Below are 13,264 nucleotides of genomic sequence, written 5' to 3'. Positions count from 1 at the left end.
CTCCGCATGCGCCCCGTCGCTGTAGCAACGGAGGCGCGTCGTCTGCTTTCAGGACGCCGCGGCGCCAAATTGAAACGGGTGGTGAGCGGTGGTGCCGCACGCTGCTCTTTGAAACGCACCGTCAACGGCGAGAAGCGTCGTTGTCACATCTACGATTGCGATAAATAAATGCGAACGTAAAGCACGAGGCATTCGGCGCATTTACCTCAGCCTAGTCACGAACAGCTGATCCCACAATTCGTGTCTCGATATGCGCTGGCTGTGGCTAGGCTAATCGGCGCTAGCATATGATCTTTTTAGGGCTGTACGTACATTTAAGAATCAATGGGATCAATCGACAGGCATTAATCAATTCTCGATAGGTTAATCGGTTGGTGCCAAAAACTATATTTAGAGTTTGAAGTCCTTTTTTATTTTGCTATGGGGTCTTCCACACGGAAGAGTCAAAATCATATGCATTCTTAAATATTGCAGCAATGTATCGTCTGTGTGTGAGAGGTATACACTGACTTGTTGTATGCCTCTAAAATCATGTCTATGAAAAATCATCCTTTGAACTCGACCATTCATGATTCATCCTCACAACAGCTCTTTTTAAACCGTCCATCTATTTCCATGCCGTTCCCTCTCAGAGTGAGAGCAGAAGCCCCTGAGCTAGAGGCGTCATTTTCACACATCTACAAAAAACCCATAATTGATTTTATTGCACCCTGGCAACTCAGCCGTTTCTTGTGACCTGTCCTTTTTGCAATACGACAAAAACGGGGCACCAAGGGCAGCTATTATGCAGCATTTCCTCTTCCTGCAGGAGAAACATCAGTGTGCAGAGTTTTACGGCGATGCATCAAAGACAGCAGATGCGGCGTCTTGTGCTGCGCACGGACAGAACTTAAACGTGGGAAAAAGAATGAACTCCCACAACAGCATTTTTACGGCTGAAGCACACGGCATTTTACTTGTTTTAGATCACATTGTCCAACAACAAATTTCAACGCACTTTTATCCAGAAAACGCTCAGAAAATTATGTACTCAATCTTGTTTTTAAGGCCCTTATGCCGGAATACAGCTCAAGTCTTGAAATAACAATATGTTGGGTTCCTTGCCGCTGTGGAATAGCCGGGAATGAAACCGCAGATCAAATGGCCACTGCTGCTACACCCTTGAATACAGTGGACATAGCGACAGTGCCGTACACAAACATAAAACCACGCATCAGACACCACCTTCGAAACACAGGGCAAACACACTGGAGTGAACAGACAGATAACAAGCTACACTAATAAAACCACACTTGATATCATACACTACTGACTCACACAACAGACACATTGAAGTTACCTTAGCTAGGTTGCGAATAGCTCCATACACATGTAACACACTCGCACATGCTCACTGGATCTTCAAGACCCCTGTGTAGCAGGTGTGGGGAGGGCCTATCCGTGACGCACATCCTCATTAAATGCAAGGCACTCGACATTACACGACGCAAACACTTCAGAGAATTCTACAGACAACATATTTCACCATGTCCGTCATACTTTTTAAGAGACAATGCCATGTTTTCTGTTCAGTGCACCTTTAAGTTTCTCTCAGAGGTTCAATTCTTACAGCTCGTCTCATACCACCCATAGTTTTAGCCCTGGTCCTATACACCAGCCACTTTATTTATCTTTTAACCACTCTTGGTCTTCATCCTGGCACTGTACACCGGCCGTCCTCATAGTATTTTATTTTACGTGTGTTAACTCTAACTAATTTTAGTGGTCACCTATTCATCAAAGCACTTTCTTGGCGCTCTTTGCCCAAGTTAGCCTTGCGCCATTAACATTCAAACATCATCATCATCTTCGAATGCAGAATACCTAAAACATGAACCTCATTTGTGCGCGCCAGATGCAAGAAGGTCTGTTTTATTTGTACAGTGACAATCAGCGCGGATCAGTCAAATGTGGCAGTCACCTCATGTAAATTTCTAAATCACGTATTCGTGTGAGGCAGCAGTAAGCAGTCAAGGAATGATGCATTGATTGCGAAAATAGGTGATGCAACATCTGGGGTTAATAAAGAATATTTCCCCCCTGCATGTGCATGTGCCATATTTCAGAAATCTGCTCTTCAGGTACTTTAGTGACCTGATTGGTTGTTTCGTAGACTACCGGTACTTTTCTACGTAATAATAATAATAATGTTTATTTCTGCCTCAAAAACATACAAAGAGAGACAGAGGAGCTGCAGAAAAAGCCGTCATTACGGCTTGACAGGCCGCAGCCCCCGTTCAGACAAGCAACAGCAGCAGCAATGAACAGCGAAGCGGTTAATTACAGCTTGAATCAAAACTACGCACGCGTACAAGCTTTACGCGTTACATAACAAATGGGTGAAGAAATAACACATTCATCAAACAATAAATAAAAACAAACACACATATTTACAGCATAATGATGTACCAAAAAATTCAGCTGAAATACATTATATATACCTGCAATGCAGTTCCCGGTGCGTACATCTGAACAAATCAAACCCTTCACAGTCATACATGTTCAAAAGAGAAGGCAAAGCATATTTCAAGCATTCCCAACCGGTATTTAGGCGCACCATTGGAACAAACCAACTTCCTTGCATTCTGAACGGGTAACTTGTTTTCTTTTGTTGAAGATGGGCCAGATTTCGTATATGGTCTATATTCCTTTTGGTTTCTATTTTAAATCGAACACTCAGCCGGTATTTGTACAAGTCGTATATTGTAATTACACCTGCTTCAAGAAAGAGACATTTGCTTGGCGCACAGTACTTCTCATTGAAAACATAACGAAGGAACTTTTTTTGCAATAGATGAATTTTCTTTAGAAGTAAGTGTGTGGCAGTTCCCCATACAAGCTGACAGTAGTTCATATGAGAGTAAAATAAAGAGTTATACAATAGTAGCTTTAAAGATTTTGGGAGAATATACCTGATACACCCAACGGTACCAGTTATCCTTCCCAAGCGCGAGACAACATGATTTACATGATTTTCCCATGACATAGTGGACGAAAATACTACACCAAGGCACTTAAACTGATCTACCACTTCTATTTGTCGACAGCTAAACATAATGGGATCGTGGGAGGGAACTGGTTTGTTTTTCGGATGAAATATTAATGCTTTTGTCTTTTTTTCATTTACGCGCATGTAATTAGACTTCGACCATTTCTCCAGCGCGGCCATCAATGTGTTACAGGCCTGTATCAGACCATGGACATCTCCACCAGAGAAGAAAACGCTCACATCATCGGCATAAATAATATATTTTGCATCCCGGTTGATATTTATAATGTCATTAAGGTAAATATTAAACAGCAACGGACCAAGCACACTTCCTTGTGGGACGCCAGAAGAAACCGGTTTTACTTCTGAATATGTATTGTTTATAATGACGGTTTGTTTTCTTTTAGACAAATAGGACTTTATGAGTAATGCAGCTTGGCCCCTAATTCCGTAGTACTCTAGCTTCTTTAGAAGTAACTCGTGGTTCACCAAATCAAATGCCGTGGAGAAGTCTATGAAGACTCCCACTACAAAGGCTCTATTTTCAAATTGTGTAAGAATATATTCTTTTTGTTCCAGGAGGGCGAGCTCTGTAGATTTGTTTTTCTGAAATCCAAATTGGCATGCTGTAATCACGTTGTGTTTATCCAGGAATTTAATTAGTCTGATATGCAAAACCTTTTCCAAGGCTTTTGAGAATATAGGGAGTATAGATACGGGTCTATAATTGCTGAAGTTGTTGCGATCTCCACTTTTGAACAGGACTATTATTTTGGCTATCTGCATTTTCTCTGGAAATACTGATGTCGTTAAGCAAGTGTTAAATATATGTGCAACTACTGGTGCTATTATATCTGCAACATGTTTCAGTGGCCTTATTTGAATATCGTCAATATCTAGACATTTGCTATTGTTTAAGTTGTCTATAACCGATATCACTTCATCTGTTGTCACAGGTTCTAAGAATACTGTGTTTACATTCGGAACACGCATATATTCACATGCATCCTTCAATGAGCCGTCTGCTTTCATATTTGTGAAAAAATGGTTAAACGCATTGGCCAGCTCAGTTCCACTTAGTTCTCTGTCATCAATTTTCAAATTTAACATTTGATTCTGTGGCTGGTTACGGTGAAGTAATAAGTTTAACCTACTCCAGGTAACATCATGACGACCTTTCTTTATATCTAAGAATGCGGAATAGTATTCCGTCCGGGCTGCTCTCAGTTTCTTCGTCAATCTATTTCTAAACTGTTTGAAAAACTTCCAATCATGGATTGTGCGCGTTGTTAAAAACGTTTTATAAAGCTTGTCCTTCACTTTAATTTCGTGTCGCAGCTCAGGTGTGATCCATGGTTTCCGAGACTTTCTAGGTGGTTTTCGTGTTGTAAAAGGAAAATAAAAATGATAAAGTTGCTTGAACATTCGCAGAAAAGTATTGTAAGCCTCATTTGAATTATTAAGCGTGAGAATGGGGGTCCAGTCAACCTGAATAAGTGCAATACGAAAAGCATTAAGCGAAGCTTCATTTATGCTCTGAAATCTAATGCCTACTTGATGTTTGAGTGGTTGGGCTAGCGTATCCATGCACAAATATATTGGAAGGTGATCGCTAATAGGGCATGATAGGACACCTGCCTGAAGTTTTGGATGGGAAATGTTCGTAATAAAAAGATCTAAAGTGGATTGGCTTTCAGTTGTTATTCGAGTAGGAACTTCAATTACATTAATAAAACCGTTTGAAGCCAAGACAGTATTAAATTCTCCGGCATAATAGGTATTACAACTCATATCAATGTTGAAGTCTCCAGAGGCAATAAGCGTGTAGTTTCCATCAGCAACAAACGATAAGAACTCTTCGTAAAACTTCAGAAATATTGTGACATTCTTACTGGGTGGGTGGTAGCAAACAGAGTAAATTAGTTTGCCCACACATAGAGATAATATTTCGTAATCAGGTGTAATAACACTGTACGGGGCTAGTATTTCACCATTTACACTCACATCGAGCAACAGTGCTACTCCTCCACCACGGCCCACAGATCTATTGAGGTAATGTGTAGTATAGTTTGCCAATTTGAAGACGTTATGCGCGCTTGTGCTCCATGTTTCACTCAACATAATCGCGGAGAACTTGAACTGAAATTCACTAAAAAATTCATCTAGGGATTCTTTTTTATTTTTTACTGATCGGGCGTTCACATGTATAGCTTTCACGGAAGTAGCCGAGAACGAGGAAGTGATACAGGGAAGGTCAGTTGGCAGGAGATAAGGGCATTGCATTATTTAGATATGTTCTTTCTCTAGACCTTACAAAGCGCAGTACTTATTTGAAGCGGTCCAAATCATTGGCACTTTTGACACGAAGTATACGCGTACCTTCATCTTTGCGGATCAGAACTTTTCCATCCGTGTGCCAAGCAAACCGATAGCCGCTGTCTTTCGTCCACTCTTTCACCGCACGAAGCAAGTCCCTATTCTGTCGGGTCATGTTCTCCTGAATGAAGATAGGCGGTTCTTCATTCTTTAATTTGTTTTTAGCTTTCAGCCACGAGTCTCTTGTTGTCTGTCTCGTGAAACGAGCGATTAATCCTGGCGTCTTATCGGGGCGGGCCGGTAGTCTGTGTATCGTCTGAATGTCGGCTTCCATGAGGGGCGGTACTTCAAGCTTCCTGGCGATTCCATTTAGAATGGAAAGTAGATTTTCGTCAGGCGCAACCGATAGACCATGAAATTCTAGGTTGAGCTTTCTGCTCCGGTACTCAAGCTCATTAACATCCTGTTGAAGTTGCGCTTGTACGACTTGGTTCATGTCGTCCTTGCGTTCCAGTTCAGCTACTCTCTTCTTTAGTGCTTTTATTTCACTGTCTTGACGCGAAGCCTGTTTTTCAAACTCGTCGAATTTCATAGACATATGTTTGACAGACTGTTCCATTTCCTCAACTTTTTTGGCCAATTCAGGCAAGCTATCAAGCTTTTTGAGGATAGAGGCGAGAGCTACCTTTATGTCAAGCACAGAGTCAGCACCTTCCCTACTGCTCGTTGGTGACGCAATGTCTTGGCACGTGAGGCAGCACCACTCCTTTTTTGCGGATTTGCTTTTTGACTTAAAGGATTTCTCGGTTACGCCAGCGCATTTCCCAAAGTGGTAAGTGTTTGAACACTCAGTGCACTTCACGTTTGCCACGTCATCACGAATGGTTGCCTTGCAAGACGCACACACGAGAGACATTTTTCCTAGGAGCGCAGGCAGTTAGGCGAGTAACATTCGACAAACCATTGAGACACTCTTACAAGAAATCAATGGCAGCAGACAGCAGCGGCAGAGGCAGTGACAGTTTGAGAGGCATATTTGCAAATTGCTGTACTAACCTGCAACAGGGGCAGTTTCGTTGTTAGCGACGTGTTCACGCCGCTGCCGCTGCTGCCAAGTGAAAGCTGCTGGGGTGTGCGCTGGTTTATCTTGGATGAACTCCCGGATGGCGCCTGCGCAGACGATGCTTGTAGAGCGTCGAGCCCTCCGTTGCTTGCTTGATGTTGGTTGTTTCTTTGGATGTTCCAGGGTGGGCGTAGCGGCAGTGGTCTTCGCTTTCCGGGCGGTGGGACACTCAGTCACGGCAGCCTGCAACAGGGGCAGTTTCGTTGTTAGCGACGTGTTCACGCCGCTGCCGCTGCTGCCACATGCGTTATGTTAAAGAGGCCCGTCTAAACTAGCGGAAAACTTTACTGCTTCAGCCGTCTTGGCCAAAATAAAGACACCCACCCTTGGGGTCGGTTCCACTTCGCTAGGTCCGATTTTTTGTCTCTGTGGAAAATTTGCACGTTCATTCACACCCATAAACCCCATAATTGTGTCCTTTATCTTTCTTCATATAATATATGCAGCGAATGATAAATACGACCAGTGAGGTATAGCTGAATTATATGTTAGACATATAAACGTAATCATTATGTTAATGGCCAGTTCTGTACTGTAATTGAGACTGTGAATTTCTGCAGTTATATATATATATATATATATATATATATATATATATATATATAGAGAGAGAGAGAGAGAGAGAGAGAGAGAGAGAGAGATGAGAAAATGCTTATTGTCAGAGCATTTATGGTGCTGCTGTAGTGGTTCCCTCTTTATGAGAATCCATGAGCTGCCTTACCCCCGGCTGCCCTCTTGGTGAGCAGGAGCTGGTGCGAGAGGCCGGGGCTGTAGAGCAGTGTCTCCCACTGCTCCTGAGGATTTGTGATGCGGGGATGGGCTGGTGGGTGCTTGTTTTTTCTACACTCTAGGATAATGTGTCTGAGTGTAACAGGTTGTTGGAAGTATTTTCATTCTGCTGGATATTGGGTGGGGGATATCCGGTGTAGCCTAATTGGCTGCGGGAAGGTGTTGGTTTGTAGGAGTCTGAGTGTTGTTTCTTGAGATTTCGTGAGGCTTGGGTGAGGTAGCGGAAAGTCCGTCGATTAAGCTTGCAATGGTGTGTTATTTCGTGGTATGTTACGAGAGGTATAGGTTCTCCATATCCTCCGAGGCCTGGTCGGCAAGTTCTCGGGCCTTTTGGTGGGCAAAGTTGTTGCCCTCAATGGGGGCAAGTGCAGGCGTCCACACAATCCTTACTTTTCTATCGGGGAATTTGGTTGAGAGCATGCGGTGCGTTGCTCGTGCCACCCAACCCGACCTAAAGCTCCTGCAGGCGTCCTGGGAGTCCTTTACGACTACCGTGGCTTCCGTATGCGTGAGGGCCAGCGCTACAGCTAGCTCCTCCGCTTCATTGGTCTATGTGTTTATAAGGGTGGCACTGACAAGGAGCTCTGTCTTTGTGGTGACTACTACTGTCTTTGCACTTCTACCACGGATTGCGGCTGCATCCGTAGGGTGCCGTATTTCCTGTTTAAGGCTTTAGCTCTAGCTTCTCGCCGACCGGAGTGGTGAACCGGGTGCATGTTCTTTGGCAATGGGTTGGTTAAGATAATATGCCGCCACCGCTCAAGAAGCTGCTTGTTCGGCTTGGAAGTCTAGATAGCTCAATTTGATTAGGTTCCACAGTTTTTGATAGGTTTTTTTCATTGCAAGCCGTGCTTTCCCGCTGTAGAGGTGGCCTTCTGTGAGCTCGTCCACCGTGCTGTGCAGACCCATGCGAAGGAGCCTGTCTGTTGACGCGCTCATGGGGATCCCAAGGACTTACCTCGTGGCTTTATGGATAAGGGTGTTGAGTTTTTCCGTATCAGCCCTGGTTAGAGTCATGTAGGGCACTGCGTATGTCAGCCTCGATATAACAAAGGCCTGGATAAGACGGGTGGTATAGTTTTCTTTCATGCCCTGGTGTCTATTTGTGACTCCTGGAATCATATGCACAACTTGTTCGGTCGTTCTGGAGAGGCGCTGGAGCATCATGTCGCATTTTGCATGAGCTTGTACAAAAAGACAAAGTACCCTGAGTGAGCTGCAGGTCTTAATTGTGTGTCCCTCTAAATTGATTTCGGTGTTGTCCTTCTCTTTTTTAGTGTGACGACGACGGACCACCAAGAGTTACGACTTCTGTGGGGAGCAAGCACTCCAGTCCGCTTTTTGCTTTCTACTTTACAACGTCAGCTGCTTGTTGCAAAGAGTCTTGAAGTCTACCGCGTGAGTCAGTGCGAGTCTGAATTGTTATATCGTCTGCGTAGACCGCATGGTTTAAACTTGGAATACTCTCCAGCCTTGCCGGTGTAGTCAGGAGCGCGATGTTATATAGGAGCGGGGAGATGAACGAGCCTTGGGGTGTACCTCTACTTCCGGGAGTGATGGGATCTGAGTTGATATCTCCGATTTTGAGTGTCGCTGTGCGGTCTGAAAGAAAGTCTACAATGCAGTTGTACATTATCTCTCCGCATACTGTGTTAAGGTTTCATAGAATTGCCTCGTGCGACACGTTATTAAAAGCCTCTTTGAGGTCAAGTGCTAGTACTGCCCGCGGGGAGTGCCAAGTGGCGGAGGCGAGGATTTCTTTTTTAGCTGAATAAGCACGTCCTTAATTTCAAGATGATTTCGAAATCCCAACATGGTGTCCGGCAATTTCTGGGTTTCATGCAGGTATTGCTGCATATGGTTGAGCACAGCCCTTTCCATCCCCTTTCCCACACACGATGTGAGGGATATTGGCCGCAAATTATTAATGTGCGGGGATTGGCCTGTCTTGGGAATAAATCTTATCTCTGCTGTTTTCCACTGCTGTAAGATCTTGCTTTTCATCCAAAACTCTTTAAAATACTCCAACAGGGATATGAATCAATTCATAGAGCTTGAAAATCATGCACTTTCTGCAGCGCTGTGCGATGAAGCACACAAAATCAAGTGTTTTTCTTCACACATATCTCCATGGGAAATTTTCAATACATAACATGATCTGTGAATTTTACGCAGAAGAACTATTGTGCATGATTGAATGTTTGTTATCGCCCGGACATAGCTAAAAGACAAACGTAGGTTGCCAAACGTTGTTATATTGAGAACTTACCACGTCATACGGCAATGTTATGTCATCACACAGATGCGACAGAGTGTTTCCGTCGCAGTTGTTCACTTGAGAAATCTCGATAATGGGTAAATGTTCTCGTACTTTACCCAGAAGAAGCTGTCTGCATTTGATTGAGTTTTTGCTATTCCCGGAACAAAATAAAATGAATAATGGGGCTGCTTGCTTGTGATTCATTGACTAAACTCAAAAGTCGGAGTAATAAACATACAGCACGAGCACTAACAACTAACATTTATTCATCCAGGGAAAAAGATGTCACCCCGCATACAATAAACACCTTGGCCTACTCCAACAAAGATATAGCCACCCTATCATCCTTTATATTGCCACCCTATCATCCTGTATATAAATATGAATGCCACAAGAAGTCACAAAGCAGAAAAACGGTGCCACGAAGTAATGCACGTCTTTGTGCGAGCGCTCGTGAGAGAGAGAGGGGCTGCTTTGAATACCCTGGGAATATGTAGATTATGTACCGAAAATATGTTACCTTACTCACCACCTTTTTCAGCTACAAGTTTCTTTGCACTGGATACCGATGTTCCGTGGAGTGCACATAAATATATGTCGATAGGTGTTACACGCCACCGAAAAAACATACAAAGGAACACAAACTGCGCCGGGCGATGAAACCGTAAATGCCATTCCTCTAATCAAATTAATTTCGGGGGTGTTCTGATAGCGAAACGCACTCGCTGGCTACGCACTGCCAACGTTGACATAGAAATGTAACTGCCCTAATATGCAGAACCGTTATTGTCTTGCAAATGTTTCACACTGAACACATATGTTTAGATGCACAGTGTTGGTGCAGCGAACTGGTCCCATGGGCACACATTTAGCAAAACTAGCGCCGCAAAAGATATCGCCGGCGTTCCTGGAGGCGAACGGAAGGCTCTCGCACGCACATGCACGCACGCACACGCACTCACGCACGCACACACACACAGACAAGAAAAAAACCTGTTCTTTTCACGCCCCTCAAAAATTCATGAAAACCCACATCTCTAGGAAGTAGTAGAAAGGAGGTAGATAATTTTGCGGCCTGAGACATGTTGAAGGTAGGCCCCTTGAGAAAGTAGGAGAGGCCGCGTGGGGTGAAAACAGCAGAGTCAATGCTCGAAACTGCTAGCGCTATACTGTTTTGTATAGTGTACCGTGTTTATGTATGTGGGTCGATGTATGAGCCTCATACTTTGGATGAAAAAAAGAAAAGAAGACAAGATAGTAGTTCGGTTAATCATTGTCATCCTGGGTAGTGATGCTGGGGCAGAAAAATGCTTAATGCACTCTCAGGGGGTTGGCAAGGAATAGGATGGTCATCAAAAAAAAAAAAAATACGCGATGGTATTACTTACTGCACCACCACTTTCCCGCACACCACCATCATCACCAATCTCAAAGCACGCTCGTGCTTCAGCAAAGCGCACGCATTGCAGATTCGATCTTCCTCCTCCTCTTAGCCAAGAAGCTGCTTTACAGATTCCTTGCCCAAAGGAAAGCCTATGCCTCCCCAACGCGCTAAGCCCTTGTCTTCAAAGACTCAGCTCTCACCGGAATGTTCTACGTCCGCACAGCCATTATCGCCCAACGCGGCTGCGAGCCCAACAAAAGCCAGCGGGAGCTCAGAGATGGCTCCAGAACTTAAGAAGACGTCGAGGCTGCCCCGCCGGCAGCGTTCTTCATCCACAAATTTGGAAAAATCATCTCACACGAGGGACAAAAGTGCAAAGAAGACCCTCGCCAACTCCTTTCGGCAAAAGGGTGTGAAGGAGTCACCAAAAGCGCCCTACACCGCAAATTCACGACGGAATTTGCGTCCGCCTCAAGAGCGAAAGACACCCAAGGACCATTTCAAGGGTCACGAAGAGCCACACCCTCCCAATGCTCCTGATGGCCTCAAGGAACGAATGACCGCCAAACCAACAGGATCGGCAGAAGGCCTCACTGTACTCAAGCCAGGTGTGACGCCACTGACACCCGATCGAACCCAAGTCTCTGCTGAGCCGCCGATCCCGTCTTCACCAAGTGCAGCAGCGGTGCTGCCTTTGCCATTGGTGCAGGAGAGCGCGCTGGCACATGTGTATAAGGCCATGGCAAATCATCCTGTTGGCTCGCCAGACGGTCAGAAGTCATGCGAAGAGCCTATCGGTGAGCCCAAGGTTTTTATTTTTTACTAACATAGCTTATGGAGCTGCCCAGTCGTAACTGAAAATATGACGAAGCCGGGATTTCTTGCTCCACTTGGCGACGTTCATTTGAGCCTTCGACTTTAACGTGCAGTCACTAGGTGCTTGTTTGAAAATTTTATCACGTTATCCACAGGTTTAGGTGCACCTGCGTTGATATTCGGCCGCACCTCCTGTTTTTACCTCCTGCAAATTGAAGTGGAATTTGATGTATTATGCATGGTGCGAAGTGCATAGGGAACTGAGTGGAACGGCTATGGTTTCCAGGAACCATGACAGCACGGCCCGGTTAAATTATCTTCATACGATCACGCTTCACCTCCTAAGTTTTTTCCGCACCGCCTTTCTAGTTGCCTGGTCCGCCTTGTGTTTTTTCTACTTTTCTTTCTCTCATTTTCCTTTAATATGTACCGCTGTCCTTTCTTTCCCTTTCATTTCCCGTATCCCCTCCCCCCTGAGTAGGGTAGCCAACCGGACAGTATTCTGGTTAACCTCCCTGCCTTTCCTGTACTATTCCTTCCTTCCTTCCGCAACATTGCGGAGCACGAGTCGAATGGTTGGGTGGAAATTCTGCCTGCTCAGTTGTACTTTCGTTTGAGTGCATCCTCAGTCACTCCACACCAAGCGGTATTTTCACATTGGTTATGTAGGATTTAGGTCTATAATCACATCCCACTGGTGCGAGGCTGTCAGCTTCAAGGAACACAAGCCCTTTCGCTTACTTGTTTCTGGGAGGGCTACTGGTGCTTAATGAGTACATTGACATCCATTGCATGAAAGTGGTGTGTGCGGGCGTTTAAACACTTCAAAGTGCATTATCGGGGTATTTTGTAAACAACTTAATCTTAGCGAAAATGTAGTAGTAGTAGTATGAAACTTTAATGAGCCTTATAAAGTAGGAGTGGTTCCCTAGTCCGGGAATCCAAGTGACGACCGGGCGACCGATGCCCTAGATGCCAGTAGTTGCTGGACGTCCAGGTGGTCGCTGGTGGTCAGGTTCTCCCACAGCTCATGGAGGAGGAGGGGGGAAGGAAAGGGTGGGAGGTCAGGGTTATGCGTACACTCTAATAAAATGTGGATGAGTGTGCCAGGCTTAGAGCAAAAAGTGCATTGGGCGGGAAATCGAGTGGGAAACATGTGGTGTAAGCGAATTGGATGGACGAAGGTATTCGTTTGGATGCGACGAAGAGTCGTTTCTTCTGATTTGGACAGCTTAAAGTGAGGTTGAGGGAATTGTTGCCTGTCGAGTCGATAGTACTGTGTAATTTCTTGAAACGTAACCAGTGGTGTGGACTCCGCTTGTTCTTCTGGGGCCTGGGAGGAGAGTGCGCAGGCTTGATGATGGGCAAAATTATTGCCTGTCAATGTACAGTGGGTGGGTGTCCAGACGAGGGCGACGTTTCGTTTTGGCTGATGTTGCGAGAGGAGGCGGAAAGTTGGTGGGGCCACCCTCCCCGCCAAGAAGCTCCGACAGGCAGCTTGGGAGTCGGTTAAGATGACCGCGCTCTTGGTGTGAACAAGTGCGAGTG

The sequence above is a fragment of the Haemaphysalis longicornis genome, unplaced genomic scaffold (assembly GCF_048455015.1).
Source record: "Haemaphysalis longicornis isolate Haplotype H1 unplaced genomic scaffold, Haemaphysalis longicornis Haplotype H1 scaffold_6, whole genome shotgun sequence".
Classification (NCBI taxonomy): Eukaryota; Metazoa; Arthropoda; class Arachnida; order Ixodida; family Ixodidae; genus Haemaphysalis; species Haemaphysalis longicornis.
This window is presented reverse-complemented; position numbering follows the sequence as displayed.